At 46.4% G+C, this 13691-nt stretch overlaps 1 protein-coding gene across 4 annotated transcripts in view; it reads left to right on the top strand.

Moving 5' to 3' along the window:
* LINGO1 (leucine rich repeat and Ig domain containing 1) overlaps positions 1-13691 on the top strand; it is a 447785-nt gene that overhangs the window by 171955 nt on the left and 262139 nt on the right. For all 4 annotated transcript variants that reach the window (XM_074966038.1, XM_074966039.1, XM_074966037.1 and 1 more), the window contains exon 3: positions 1395-1437. The gene's annotated coding sequence lies outside the window, so the exon portion shown is untranslated. The remainder of the gene's footprint in view (positions 1-1394; positions 1438-13691) is intronic.

Here is a 13691-nt window from a genome sequence, read left to right on the forward strand (position 1 = left end):
TGGTATAGCCTCAGTGGCCCAAGTAGTGGGATGGGCTAGCCACCTGAGGGCATACCTACAGTTTCAGACACAGTTGTACTCGGGGTGGCTAGCCCATTGTGCTGCCGTGGCTACACTTCTCCTTTTTTGCACGCTAGCTTGGTCAGAGGTCATGCGGATAGTTCTAGTCGAGCTGCAATGACACCGTCCAGCTCCAGGATCTACTTTGGAAGTACACTGCCAAAGTGGGGTCACCCCACAACCAGTGACTGTGCACTATGGCGTGTTCAGATGTGTCGGGGGGCGAATGCGCCCCACCTGTCAGGGTGGAATATCAGTGAAACAATAATCCTGTGCTATCCATTTCTGAATCATAGAAAGATAGAAATGTCAGGCTGGAAGGGCCCTCAAGAGGTCATCACGTCCACTCCACTGTGCTGAGGCAGGACCAAGTAACCCTAGACCAGGGGTCAGCAACCTTTGGCACACGGTCCATCAGGGTAATCCGTTGGTGGGCTGTGAGACATTTTGCTGACGTTGACCATCCACAGCTCCCAGTGGCCGTGGTTCACCTTTCCCGGCCAATGGGAGCTGCGGGAAGTGGCGTGGGCCGCAACGAGGTGCTGGCTGCCACTTCCCGCAGTTCCCATTGGCCGGGAAAGGTGAACCACGGCCCATCAGGAGCTGCAGGGGGCCGTGCCCACGGACGGTCAATGTAAACAAAATGTCTCGTGGCCTGCCAGCGGATTACCCTGATGGGCCACATGCTGAAGGTTGCCGACCCTTGCCCTAGACCATCCCTGACAGGTGTTTGTCTGACCTGTTCTTAAAAATCTCCAATGAGGGGATTCCACAACCTTCCTTGGAAGCCTATTCCAGAGCTTAACTACCCTGATAGTTAGAAAGTTTTTCCTAATATCTACCCTAAATCTCCCTTGCTGCAGATTAAGCACATTACTTGTCCTACATTCAGCGGACGTGGAGCACAAACAATCACGGTTCACTTTATAACAGCCTCTAGTGTTACCCGTCAGTTATCTTTTCTCAAGACTAAACATGCCCAGTTTTTCAACCTTTCCTCATAGGTCAGCTTTTCTAAACCATTTTTTTATCATTTTAGTTGCTCTCCTCTGGACTCTCTCCAAATTGTCCATCTTTCTTAAAGTGTGGCCCAAAATTGGACACCCTATTGCAGCTGAGGCCCTAAAGATGCTGAGTTGAGTGGGACAGTTACCTGTATCTTTTATATAGGACACTCCTGTCAATACACCCCAGAACCATGTTAGCCTTTTTTGCAACTGCATCACGGTGTTGACTCTTACTCAATTTGTGATCCACTATAAACCCCCAGCCCTCTAATGCTTCATGCTGCAAATGGTCTGCCTGCTGAACCGCAACTCTCTGTTCTTTTGCAGGTCTTTAGTTGCAGAAGAAGGTCCTTGCAGGATTTCTTCACTGGTAAGTGCTGTGTGGTTTCCTTTAGTCCAATTACTAACTAGTGTTGAAGCATCTGTTAGTTATTCAGCATTGCTCTGTGTGTTTGTACGCATGATGGCCCTGATTGTTCACTTCCCTACACTGGAGTAATACTAGTGAAATGAACAGATTCACACCAATGTGCTGAGTACAGGATGAGGCCCAATAAGTGTACTGTTTGGCACAACGCAGCCCCAGTGATTATTGGCTATTGATGGGACATTCACTCTGGTTCATTGTATCTCAACGGTCGGGTCCAGAAATTGACATCTGTTAGTTCTAGGGTTTTTTAAAGCAATACAGAAAAATATTGAGGGTCTGATCTTCCCCTTATGTGCAGGAATTCTGTGCCGGTACGGCCACTGACTTTGTTAGGGCTGCTCTTGACTCATACCTGTGCCAAAGATTCCTCCCCTGTGGCATTTAAAATGAGCACAGAAGTGTGCACCCATGTAGGTGCAACAATTGATGTGCCATGGAATACTGGGCTGTTATCACTATTATTGCATGTCTGTGTAATCTTCAAAGGGAAACTGTGTGGGCATCTTCCGTTCTGCCTCGCTACATTTTGATGGATGGAAACTGGAAACTTCAATTCAGTAATTGACATGATGGTTTAAATAAAAGCCAGGATGCCTCTAAATCATCGTAGTAGTGAGGCTGTCCCTAAGGGCTAGGCTTGGGAGGACCTTTTCAAAGATCAGAAGGCAAAGTGTTCTGTAGGCGTAGAGCAGCAGTTCCCCTCAGGACCTTGCAAAGGAGCAAGGTTTAGATAAAGCACAAACAGAGCATTTTGGGTCGGTAAGAAAATGTGAAAAGTCAAAGAAGCAGGAGCTCCGGCTTTACCTGTGTTGGACGAGTTGATGTTGTCATCTGTAACCTTTTCAGAGAGGGGCTTATTTCAAACCTTCCCTTACAGATGCTGTTCCGTAGCTACCTAGTCCCTGTATTTGTTTTCCATGTGTTATACAAAATGAAGTAGGAAATCACACAAGAAGTGTATTAAGTCTGGCTACTTTCCTATCAATTCTAGGACTTGTCGATTTCAGCCAGAGAGGGACTTGGCTTAACTTTCAGAATGAAAAATCACTTTATTAAAAAAAGGGAAAGCATCTCAGTTTCTTAAAAACACAGAAATATTGTGGGAAATGCTGCAATTTCTATGAATGGCAGAGTTTCTAATACCAAATGTCCGAAGTTAGATGATATTTAGAAACTACTGGAATGCAGGCAAATGAAATCTAGGTACATTTTTAATCCACAGAAGTTCTTATAGTATATTTTTAAGTATCAACATTGTTTTATTAATAGCATAGACTGTAATGAGGAGTTCTGGCTAACATGGAGGGTTATTTACTTTGCAGAGTAACTAAACCTAATGACAGTGCAGAGCAAAAAGAGGATGTTTACATATGCGAATGACCTCCCTGTAGAGAAATGAAAAGATGAGGGAAGGCTCTATTAAAGCACATTTCTGTGCTTTGAAAACTAGCAACAGGAAAGATGTGCACTTCTGATGTGGGGCTCGTATGTGAGAGGGTGCATGTCAGTCACTCCCTGTCCTGAATGTTATGGTCTGCATGTGAGCAAAGTGAATACATTTAGGAAATTCAGAGGAATATTTGTGGGAAATTTCTTGCCGGTGATCACCTAGTTGACAACTAGAGTAGATGGGCCACTGGCCTGTCCACATGTAAAATTTCCCAAACCTCTGTTCAAGACTGAAAGGAATCCTAGAAAACTGAGTGCGTATTCACACTGTATCTTATCATGATTGTCCTGCAGCAGTGTGTATATGTAATCACTGACTAAAAGTGATCTCTGCTGGGCTGACCTAAGACGAAGTGGGGCCCACATCAGACAAAACATTCCAGCCCCCCAACATCTCACACAACTCACTTCAAGCTACCTCCTCCCTTCCAGTCTCACTCCATTCTGTGTCCTATCGCTCAACATGGGAAGGGGTGGCAGGGCTTTCCTGGTCTACTGCTTTGCCTGGATTAAGTGGCCTCCTTGAAGGACCTCTTGTTGTCTCTGCCCTACTCTGCTGGCATGCTGGCTCACCTGCTGGTGCTCCCCATCAGTATTTTGGTGTGAAGCCCGCAAAGGCTGACCCACTCCAGTAAAACTACCATCACCCACCTGTGACTGGCCAAGCTGGTGAGGGCCTTGCACTCAACTAGATGGCATTGCTCTGTCTCTAATGCAATAACTTTTGAACAGTACCTCAGATCCATTCCAAATCATCAGAGAATTTTCTAGGCATCAGTGGCCAGAATCCTACAGATTTGAGGGGAAATCAGAAAACTGAAAGGGGGAAAACAGGAGACACATGGAGTCCCTTTCAGCTGCTTAGCACCGCTTCAGCTTCAAGCACCTGTGCAATTGTCTATAGATCAAATAATTGTCTGAGGCACCCATGTATGCTTTCCAGCCTAACCAAATCCCTAGTTCATCTCTGCCCATTCTCCTAGTAAAGGTTAACACATTAACACCTTGAATGATTCATCTCCCAGACAAAAAAAAAATAATTGGGGGAGGGGGGCATGGGTAGTGTGCACAGCCCCTAGCATAGAGGGAAATGGAAGACATTGATATGGGAGGAGGAGAAAATTGGGCACACAGAGTTCCTTGTGGGGGGACCCTAGAACGGGAAAGGGGGGGTATGCAGAGCCCCATAGCATGTGGGGGAATGGGGAGACTCTGGCAAGGGGAGGGAATGGGAGAAACACAGAGACCCTGGCATGAAGAAGGATATGGGGGGTTGCAGAAAGTTCCTGCAATAGACGGGGATGGGGGGTGGCACACAGGGAGCTTGTGGGGGGATGGAAGGATGCAAGGAGCCCCTAGCATGTGCTGTGAACTCAGTGGACAGAAGCAGCAAAGAGTACAGCACTCCCCCATCTTCCAGTTTAGCTGGCCTGTAAGTATGTCAGGATAGACACTGTCTTCTGCAGCAGCAAACCGGCTGTCAGCGGGGCTGGATTAGCACAAGCAAAGGAGGCACGTGACTGGGGCCCAAATTCGTGGGAGAGAGCCCCAAATTTTGTATTTTCTTTAACCGATGCGCAAACAGAAAGAACTTCACTCCCCTGCGTGAGTAGCGTTGCGACGTGGCGCACGGGCCTGCAGTTCCACTCAGATCTGGTCCAGCTGCCCCTGTGTCATGACTCAGTCTCTGCCCACTCATGACGGAGGGGCAGCTGGGCAAGATTTGAGCAGCATTGCAACCCCAGGCGTGCCAGGTCACAATGCCACCCACTCTGGTGACCGAAGCTCTTTCCGTCGGTGCACAAATCTGCCCCCATGGATGAGGGAGCGAAGTTAGTCTTCACGCACCTGAGATTCACTTTGTCATTCCCAACAGAGCCGAGGGGAGAAGAGCCCCGCCTCCCCAGAAGTGTGTGTTTCCCTAGGGCCCAGTGATGGGTTAATCTAGCCCTGGCTATCAGCGCGTCATAAACGCTGATAGCCGGTGAAGAAGCTATGCTGTGTTGCAGACAGGCAGGTGGGGGGAGTGTGTCGAAGAGTGGCAGGGCCTGCCGTCTGGCAGGGCTGAAGATGGAGGTATCCCTCCAGAGTGAGAGAGGAGGGCTCCAGGCTGTGGGTGGGGGGGATTCTGCAGCCAGCAGCTGGAACTGGCTCGGCTAGAGGCTGTTGGCACCATCCTCTGCATGCGAGAGCCCCCTGCTGCGGTGGGGCCTTGGATCTCTGTGTTTAAGAGGATCCAGTTTTAATCTGTCACTGAGTCTGCTTTATTCAGAAAGCCTGTTAGAGGCAAATGATAGGTTTGTTAGCTAAAGTGCCTGGCTTGTTGTGCTTTGATTGTCGTCCCTTAAAAATATATATTGCAAAGTACTGCCTAATGAAAGAGTGGGTAAGGCAGGGGACTGGGAATCAGGACTCCTGGGTTCTCTTCCTGGTCTTGCCACTGACTCACTATGTGTCCTTGTCTAACTCTCTAAAGACCCATTTTCAGTAGGGGTGTGTCCAAATCAAGGTACCTAAATAAATGTCCTGTCTCTTCCAAAGTTGCTGAGCACCAGCAACTCCTAGTCCCTTTGACCCCAATCGAGTTTTCTTGACCAGGGTAAATCCTGTGGCTGATAAGCTACTTGCTAAAACACCGTCAGTAGGTTAGCTCTGTTGCCTTAGCTTCCCCCTAAATAGAAGAGGAACTTGGTACAGACCGATGCCTGTGTCTTTCCCTATGGGACATTATTAGCACTCTTTTCAGGGAAAATAATGTTTATATAGTAATATCAGATCAGCAAACTACTAAATAAGATGCCATTCGCTGGTGACGAAAAGGCACCTAATGATGGGTTTTAGCAGGGTATGCTGTCTAATATCTCTGTCTGTTTCAAGGGAGGTCTTTTTCCTTTTTCTTTGTGATCAGGTCATTCCTGCTGTGGAGCTGAATACATCATCTTTAAACCTAGTGCACGGCCTAAAAGGTTTGGAAAGGGGCGGGGCAAGAGTATCGAAAAGAGGGTCATGTGGCAAGAACATTACCTTTGTTAACAAGATCCCATTGACACTGTAACCCTCGAAATAAGGGCATGGGCCAGATTCAGATCTCTGGGTAAATCTGGAGTTCACTGACTTCTGAAGTCCACTGACTTCACTAGTTATCCTAGATCTACTCGTGCTTAACTGAGGTCTGAATTGGGCCCTCTATATCTGCAGAAGTCTATGATACCTGGGTGCATAGCTGTTTCTGATCCCACATGGCGACGTAATGTCTATTTTAGTTCTGACTGTATCCATATTTGAAGATAGCCATGATCCCAGAGTGTGTCTGACTGAGACACTGACAATGCAATGATGTCTCCTCCTCCTCTGAGAGTCGACTGTAGGGTTCTGAAGGCTCCAGCAAGGTTAGTGTGGAGAGTCTTCCCTACGCCCATTCGCTCTTATGCAGCACAGTCGCACCGCTTTCGGAATGAGTGTGAACAGACCCGGAAAATGATGTTCTTTCATCACAGTGAAACAATCAAGAGGCTCAAAACATATTTACAGCTTGCTCCCAACATTGGCAGCCATGGCACATCACCGCTTTCAATCCAATTTACTGTCCCCAACGTGACTCGGTGTTTCAGTGGGAACTTTCTCACCTCCCTCTGATGGAATTCATTTAGGAGGCTGGCTGCCTTGCGGGTACTAGCCGGTTCCTGTTCAGCAGAGACGGTGGCATGCTCGTGATGAGATTGAGGAGGGAAGGTCCCACCCTTATTTACACCTCAGGGCAAAGCATGGATGTATGTCCTACAGACCACACAACACGGAGGACCAAATTCAGAAATGGATGAGTGGAAGTTAAACACCAAATGCACAGATGGAGGCAGATAAAATGAAGGGCTGGGGCTACTTTATTTTCCATCCTCCTGTTAGTTGGGGATGCTGGCACACATTAAATGGATTAAAATCTGGCTAACTGATAGGTCTCCAAATGTCATTGTAAATGAGGAATCAGGATCAAATGGGTGTGTGTCTGTGGGGCCCTGCAGGGATTGGTTCTTGACTGTCATAAACATAACATCATCACCGGTAAAGTTTGCAGATGACCGAAAAAACAGGGGAGGGAGGGTAGCTAATAATGAAGAGGGCAGGTCTCTAACACAGAGCAATATGGATTGCTTGGTAAACTGGGCACAAGCAAACAATATGCATTCTAATATGGCTAAATGTAAATCTCTATATCTAGAAACAAAGCATGCAGGCCATACTTGCAGGAAGAGGGAACTCTGATAAAGATTTGGGGATCATGGTGGACACTCAGATGAATGTGAGCTCCCAGTACAAGACTATTGTCAAAATGGCTAATGCAATCCATGGATGCATAAATCAGGGAATCTCAAGTAGGAGTAGAGAGGATATTTTACATCTGTACTTGGCACTGGTGTGACAGCTGCTGGAATACCATGTCCAGTTCTGGTGTGTTGCCCATTCAAGAGAGATGTTGATAAATTGGAGAGGGTTCAGAGAAGAGCCCTGAGAATGATTAAAGGATTGGAAAACCCGCCTTATAGTGATAGACTCAAGGAGCTCAATCGACTTAGCTTAACAAAGAGAAGGTTAAGAGGTAACTTGATTACAGTCTGTAAGTACCTACATGGGGAACAAATATTTAGTAATGGACTCCTCAATCTAGCAAAGAAAGGTATAACACAACACAACGGCTGGAAATAAACCATAAATTTTTAACAATGAGCGTAATTAACCACTAGAACAACTTACCAAAGGTTGTGGTGGGTTCTCCATCCCTGACAATTTTTAAATCAAGATGGGATGTTTTTCTGAGAGATCTGCTCTAGGAATTATTTTGGAGATGTTCTTTGGCCTGTGCTATACAGGAGGTCAGACTGGATGATCACAATGGCCCCTTCTGGCCTTGAAACCTATGAATGGGAACACTGGAGAGAGAAGCTGCTGTGAAGAAAGAGGGAAAGGAGATGTTAAGAAGACAAGAGTGAGACTAGCTCAGGACTATGAAAGGAAAGGAAACGACACAGATGGGTGCCTCAGAGATGGCATCTCATGTGATGTCTTGCAGTAAAGTTACTGAATAAAAGAGCCATGGTTCAACATCTCCTGCCATCCTTCTGCCTATTTCGATCTTCCACATCTACCAACTGGGCAAAGGCCTCTCCAGAACTTCTCTCACGCTATACTTTGGAAAGAAATTAGGACTCCAGCATCAAGAGACTGCTACCGTAGCTCAATGTGCCTTTCCACTAATCTTACTACCACAGGTGAACCTGGTGGGGACTTTTTTGTTCTCCTTAGAGTCAATCCAAAACTGGTTGCTAGACCTGTGGACCCAGCAACAATGAGCCCATAATCTCCAATAAAGGGACATCACCCTCCTGCTTCCCTTCGGTGCCTTGCCACAGACTTGAGAACGACCAAAATAAAGACAGGTCCTGAAAAATCCATTCCAGGCAATACACGAGACCCACAGCATGTTGGATCAGGACTCTGAGAGGTTTTCAGTGTATTGCTGACATTCAGCATAAGTGAGGGTCCCCAGTGAAACTGGAAACTTTTTCCATTGGTACTTGGCCACAGCTTAGAAGGCAGCAGAAGGCTCCCAATAGCTGCAGACCTCAGTGACAATTGAGTCTAACCTTTGGTGTTTGGTGTAACGGGGACACAAGTAGCAACTTGGAAATAGAAATGGGACTCGAACAAAACCAGATCCCAAGGTCACCAAACTCTGGAGAACCGGGGATCTGGGTCTGAATCCCAACTCTAAAAAGGGCTGAGGCTGCATCTGTGGAAGAGTGCAGATCCTGCTCCCAATCAGCAAGCTGGCTTGCTTCAAGATTCCAAAGAGCTCAAAACTGCAATCCTCACAGCTTCATTAGGTTGAGATCCACGCCAGCGAAGCCATGTGGAGATACACCAATTTGTGAGGGAACACACAGTCTGCGAGTGGATGGTCTCCACCTCAGGACTGAGGTGCACTAGGAAACCCAGTTTTGAATGAACATTGAGCAGGTATATCCACCCTTCATAGAGATTCCTCCAGGGCAGACACAGTGGTATAACAGAAGTTTCGTATTGTTCCATGCAGTAGCTGGCATGTGAACCTTCAGAGGGCTTAAATCTCAGATTCACTGTGTCCATAATCTCCGTAAACGCTTAGGGCCAAATCCTGCCCTGATTTGCACCTTCTGCTATTCCATTGACTTCAGCAGAGTAGCACATGGTATAAGACCAAAATCCGGCTCCTCCTCTTGAGCTGGTGTTTGCCTGTTGCAAGCTGCTGCATAAATGAATTGGAAGCAGTTGGAAGTCCTTCGGGTGCTGGAACTGGTTCAAGGGAAACCTCATGCACAGCAGCAGTGAGGAGTTAACTGTGGAACCAGGATGCTTGAAAACTTGGAGTGCTCGGGAGCTGCCTCCAGTCAGGGTGAGAAGAACGCATGTGTGTGCGCATGTGGGTATTCAAGGGGGCCTGGAGAAAATGATAGAACATTCTCCAAGAAAGAGGAAGGGAAGAGAGGCAAGGAAGGGAGAGGGTAGAAAAGACAATGAAGAAGGAAGTGATGGGGAGAGTCACAGGTTCCTCCATCATCTCTTCATGTTCCTCCCTTTCCCCAAGAACGGTAATCAGCTCACTGCTTCTATCTCCCAAATCCTCTTACACTCCTCCCATTTCACAGCGCTTACAGGTCCCACCATGTGTGTTAGCAGAGATAAAGCTCCCCTTCCACACTGGGCTCTTTCCCTCAGCATAGTTAACCACAGTCTACTGTGGCAAACAGTCTTATAGGGAGATGCCTTGAATTTGGCTTTCTTCTCTCCCTAGGTGGCTCCTGCCTTTTTTTCTTCTCTTGCTTCCTCTCAGCCCCTTTCCCTCACTCACTCTCTCTTTCCTGCAGGCTACATGGCAGTCTCATGGCTGTGATAAATGAGCTTAATCTGCACTGCAAATTAATCACATTGTCATGCTGGCAGAGGGAGAGGCAGCTGCATGAAATGCCTGAATCTCTGGCTAATTTATCACAAGGCCGAATGCAGAACCACTCCAAGGTTTAACACTTCTTCAGCCACCCTCTGGGTCTGGGCATGCTCAGTAGAGCAAGCCGCAGCCAAAGACACTGAAAAACTAACTCAGGGCTGGGCCTTGACAGTTAAACACCTTGGAACAGGAGTTCCCTCTTGCAAGTGGCCTGGAAGGACCTTTTGTGTCTTGCCATGCTTTGCAACAGGGAGCAACTAGGCATGCTGGGAACTTCTTGCTTAAATCTGAGGATTGGAATTCATGGGCCCTGGTGTGTCAATGAAATATTATGCCTGCAAACCATGATTGTGGTCTCTTGACGTGGCAGATAGGCACAACCCGATGTGCCCATCTAGAGGATTATCACATCCCAGGCATTTAAAAATACAGATAGACGCTTCTGACAATAAAACCTTCCCAGCTGTTAATATGGTTTTCACTGCTGCTTCCAGCATAAGGTTCCACACCAACCGTGCTGCTTCTGCTACTCATCCCATTGCCCAGAAAAGCCTGGGCCAACAGGCGAGGCTTTCACGGTTAGCTGAGATGCTTGCATGCAGCTCTAGGTATGCTTACCATGAAATCAGTCCTGCTGAGCCCTGCACTTCACCGCTCTGCAGCAAACTGCTCCCTAAAGTTATGGGTCTGAAAAGCATTTTCTCTGCAAGGAATATCATGCAGGCAGAGCTATCTATGGCACTTGCTGAATTAACTGCTGTGGGGTGTGTAATGGGCAAATCAGAAAAATAGCTGTAGTGACAAGGATTCTAAGACTTCCAAAAATGTGGATATCTGCCAATGGCGTAAACTGGCGCAGTCTAGCTAGACCAGGGGTTCCCAAACTTGGTTCAGGGCTTGTTCAGGGTAAGCCCCTGGTGGGCCATGAGACACTTTGTTTACCTGAACGGCCCCGGGTACGGCTGCTCGCAGCTCCCAGTGGCCGCGGTTCGCCATTCCGGGCCAATGGGAGCTGTGGGAAGCAGCACGAGCCGGGCCACCACTTCCTGCAGCTCCTGGTTGGCCGGGAACAAAGCGTCTCGCGGCCTGCCAGGGGCTTACCCTGAACAAGCCGCAAATCAAGTTTGGGAACCCCTGAGCTAGACTGATATATCGTAACCTTGCCCCTTAGCTGGGATGCCATTTAGCTGAAGATGTGCTTATTATCCAATATAGTCTTCAACATACTTGCATGGTTCTGAGACACTAGATAGTTGAACCCTTATGACCAGATCCTCAGCTGGTGTAGTTAGGCTGCAGCTCCATTGACTCCTGGGAGCTTTACCAATTTACACCAGCTGAAGATTTGAGGTCACAGTTCCTTTGGTTGCTCCTGGAGGTGCATCAAGGCTTGAGCTTAGCTGATAGGTCCAAGTTGTCGGTTCTAAAAATCTAGCTTGTTCAATGCCAACCGTTTCCCTCCTTTTTAACACAGATCTAGTTGGATGGGTCTCCTTATGTTTCCCATGTAATTTAAATTCCTCATGCCAGATTCTCTGCTTGGTAGTGTGTGCTCACAAGGACAATTGCTTTAGCTTATTTCTTGCTGATGTCTCCCTGTGACAAGAGGATCTAGGATTGCTATCTTGCAGATGTCTCCCTGTGACAGGAGGATCTAGGATTGTTATCAAGAAGCTGCTCTGTCTGATCAAAAGGATTTTTGCTGAATCTGCTGGTGAAGCAATTCAGCCCAGCGTACTGGCTGGCCAGCCAGTGTTTGATGTGTGTGAATTTCCAAAGATCTAAGATCTGTCTCCTAGAGGTCTGAGTCACTAGCCAACAAGATTGTAACTGATATTAACCAGATCCTCCCAAAGATCTGGATTCTTCTGAGGGCTGGTCAGGGGAAATGTCAGTCATACACTTAGGCCCACATCCTGAAAGAGATTTAGGTGCTTAAGTCCCATTGATTTCAATGGGAGTTAGGTGCCTAAATACCTCTGTGAATCTGGGCCCTAAAATAAATACATAAATTTAAATGTTTTAAAAAGTGGTTTGAGAGAGCTCTGTTGTCCAGTCTCTTTCCACTGAAAGGGCTTGAGTCTCAAGATGTTACATAGAGCTGCACAAACAGCAAATAATTAGAGCCCTGTGCGGATACAAGATTTGTATCTACATCCGATCTGCAAACATGGCCTGTGGAGATAAAGTGCATATCTGCAGATTTGCAGGGCTCTACAAATAATTTGTTTGACTAATTTAGTCCCTTTCCTTCTGTTCATAGCCTACAAACAGAAGTTAGATAAAACATAAGCTTACTCTATCTGGAAGGTTTCAGCATAACATTATTTCTTGAAATCCAGAACCTTAGCACAAAAGTACCAAAAACAATGAGAGAAAGCAGTCTGCTCACAAAGGCAGAGAGAAACAACTCAATCCACCTTGCTGCGTTAGGCTTTGTCAAGGTTTCTTCCCCACTCTGAACTCTAGGGTACAAATGTGGGGACCTGCATGAAAAAATCCCTAAGCTTATTTTTACCAGCTTAGGTTAAAGCTACCCCAAGGTACAAACTATTTTACCTTTTGTCCCTGGACTTTATTGCTGCCACCACCAAGCGTCTAACAAATATAACCACTTGGAAATGTCTTTCCCCCCAAAATCCCCCCAAGCCCTACACCCCCTTTCCTGGGGAAGGCTTGATAAAAATCCTCACCAATTTGCATAGGTGAACACAGACCCAAACCCTTGGATCTTAAGAACAATGAAAAAGCAATCAGGTTCTTAAAAGAAGAATTTTAATTGAAGAAAAAGTAAAAGAATCACCTCTGAAAATCAGGATGGTAAATACCTTACAGGGTAATCAGATTCAAAACATAGAGACTCCCTCCAGGCAAAACCTTAAGTTACAAAAACAGAAATATACATTCCATTCAGCACAACTTATTTTATCAGCCATTTAAACAAAACAGAATCTAACGCATATCTAACTAGATTGCTTACTGACTTTTTACAGGAGTTCTGATCTGCATTACTGCTCTGGTCCTGGAAAAAGCAACACACAGGCAGAGAGAACCCTTTGTTCCCCCACCTCCAACTTTGAAAGTATCTTGTCTCCTCATTGGTCATTTTGGTCAGGTGCCAGCGAGGTTATCCTAGCTTCTTAACCCTTTACAGTTGAAAGGGTTTTTCCTCTGGTCAGGAGGAATTTAAAGGTGTTTACCCTTCCCTTTATATTTATGACAAGCTTATTCTTTGTAGACTGACTGCTGAAAGAGCCTGATTGCACACTTTGCTACAGAGCCCCCCAGTTTGCAAGCAGGAAACCCCTCACATTTAAAGTGATAGCTTGTAATTTTAACACAAGTTTTCAGTTTCAATACACCTTTTCCTCTTTGATCTATCCACCAAAGAGCCAGGATTTTCTCAGACTTGTTCACTGTTACTAATTGTTCAGTGAATCATTTTGTCACAAACTAATTGGTTCAAGTAACTGTGTGGTGACCAAGTCATATGATCATTGTTTTCTGATTGGATTGCCCAAGTTTATAAATAGGAGGAGTTTCTGAGGAAATCACTGCGGCTTTGATTATCTCAGAGAGAGCATAGATTGTGGAATGGGAATGTTTGCAAATGGAAGAGCAGGAGATAGAAGCCTGATGCATGTTAAGCTACTTGGAATCTTTTCTGGCTCTCTCTTGCACAGGCAAGGGCATTATATTTGGATATATGCAGATTGTAAAATGCCTGGGTTCCTTCCTGGGCGAGGACAAGGTAGGGGTGTGTGTG

Source organism: Natator depressus, chromosome 10 (assembly GCF_965152275.1).
Source record: "Natator depressus isolate rNatDep1 chromosome 10, rNatDep2.hap1, whole genome shotgun sequence".
Taxonomy (NCBI): domain Eukaryota; kingdom Metazoa; phylum Chordata; order Testudines; family Cheloniidae; genus Natator; species Natator depressus.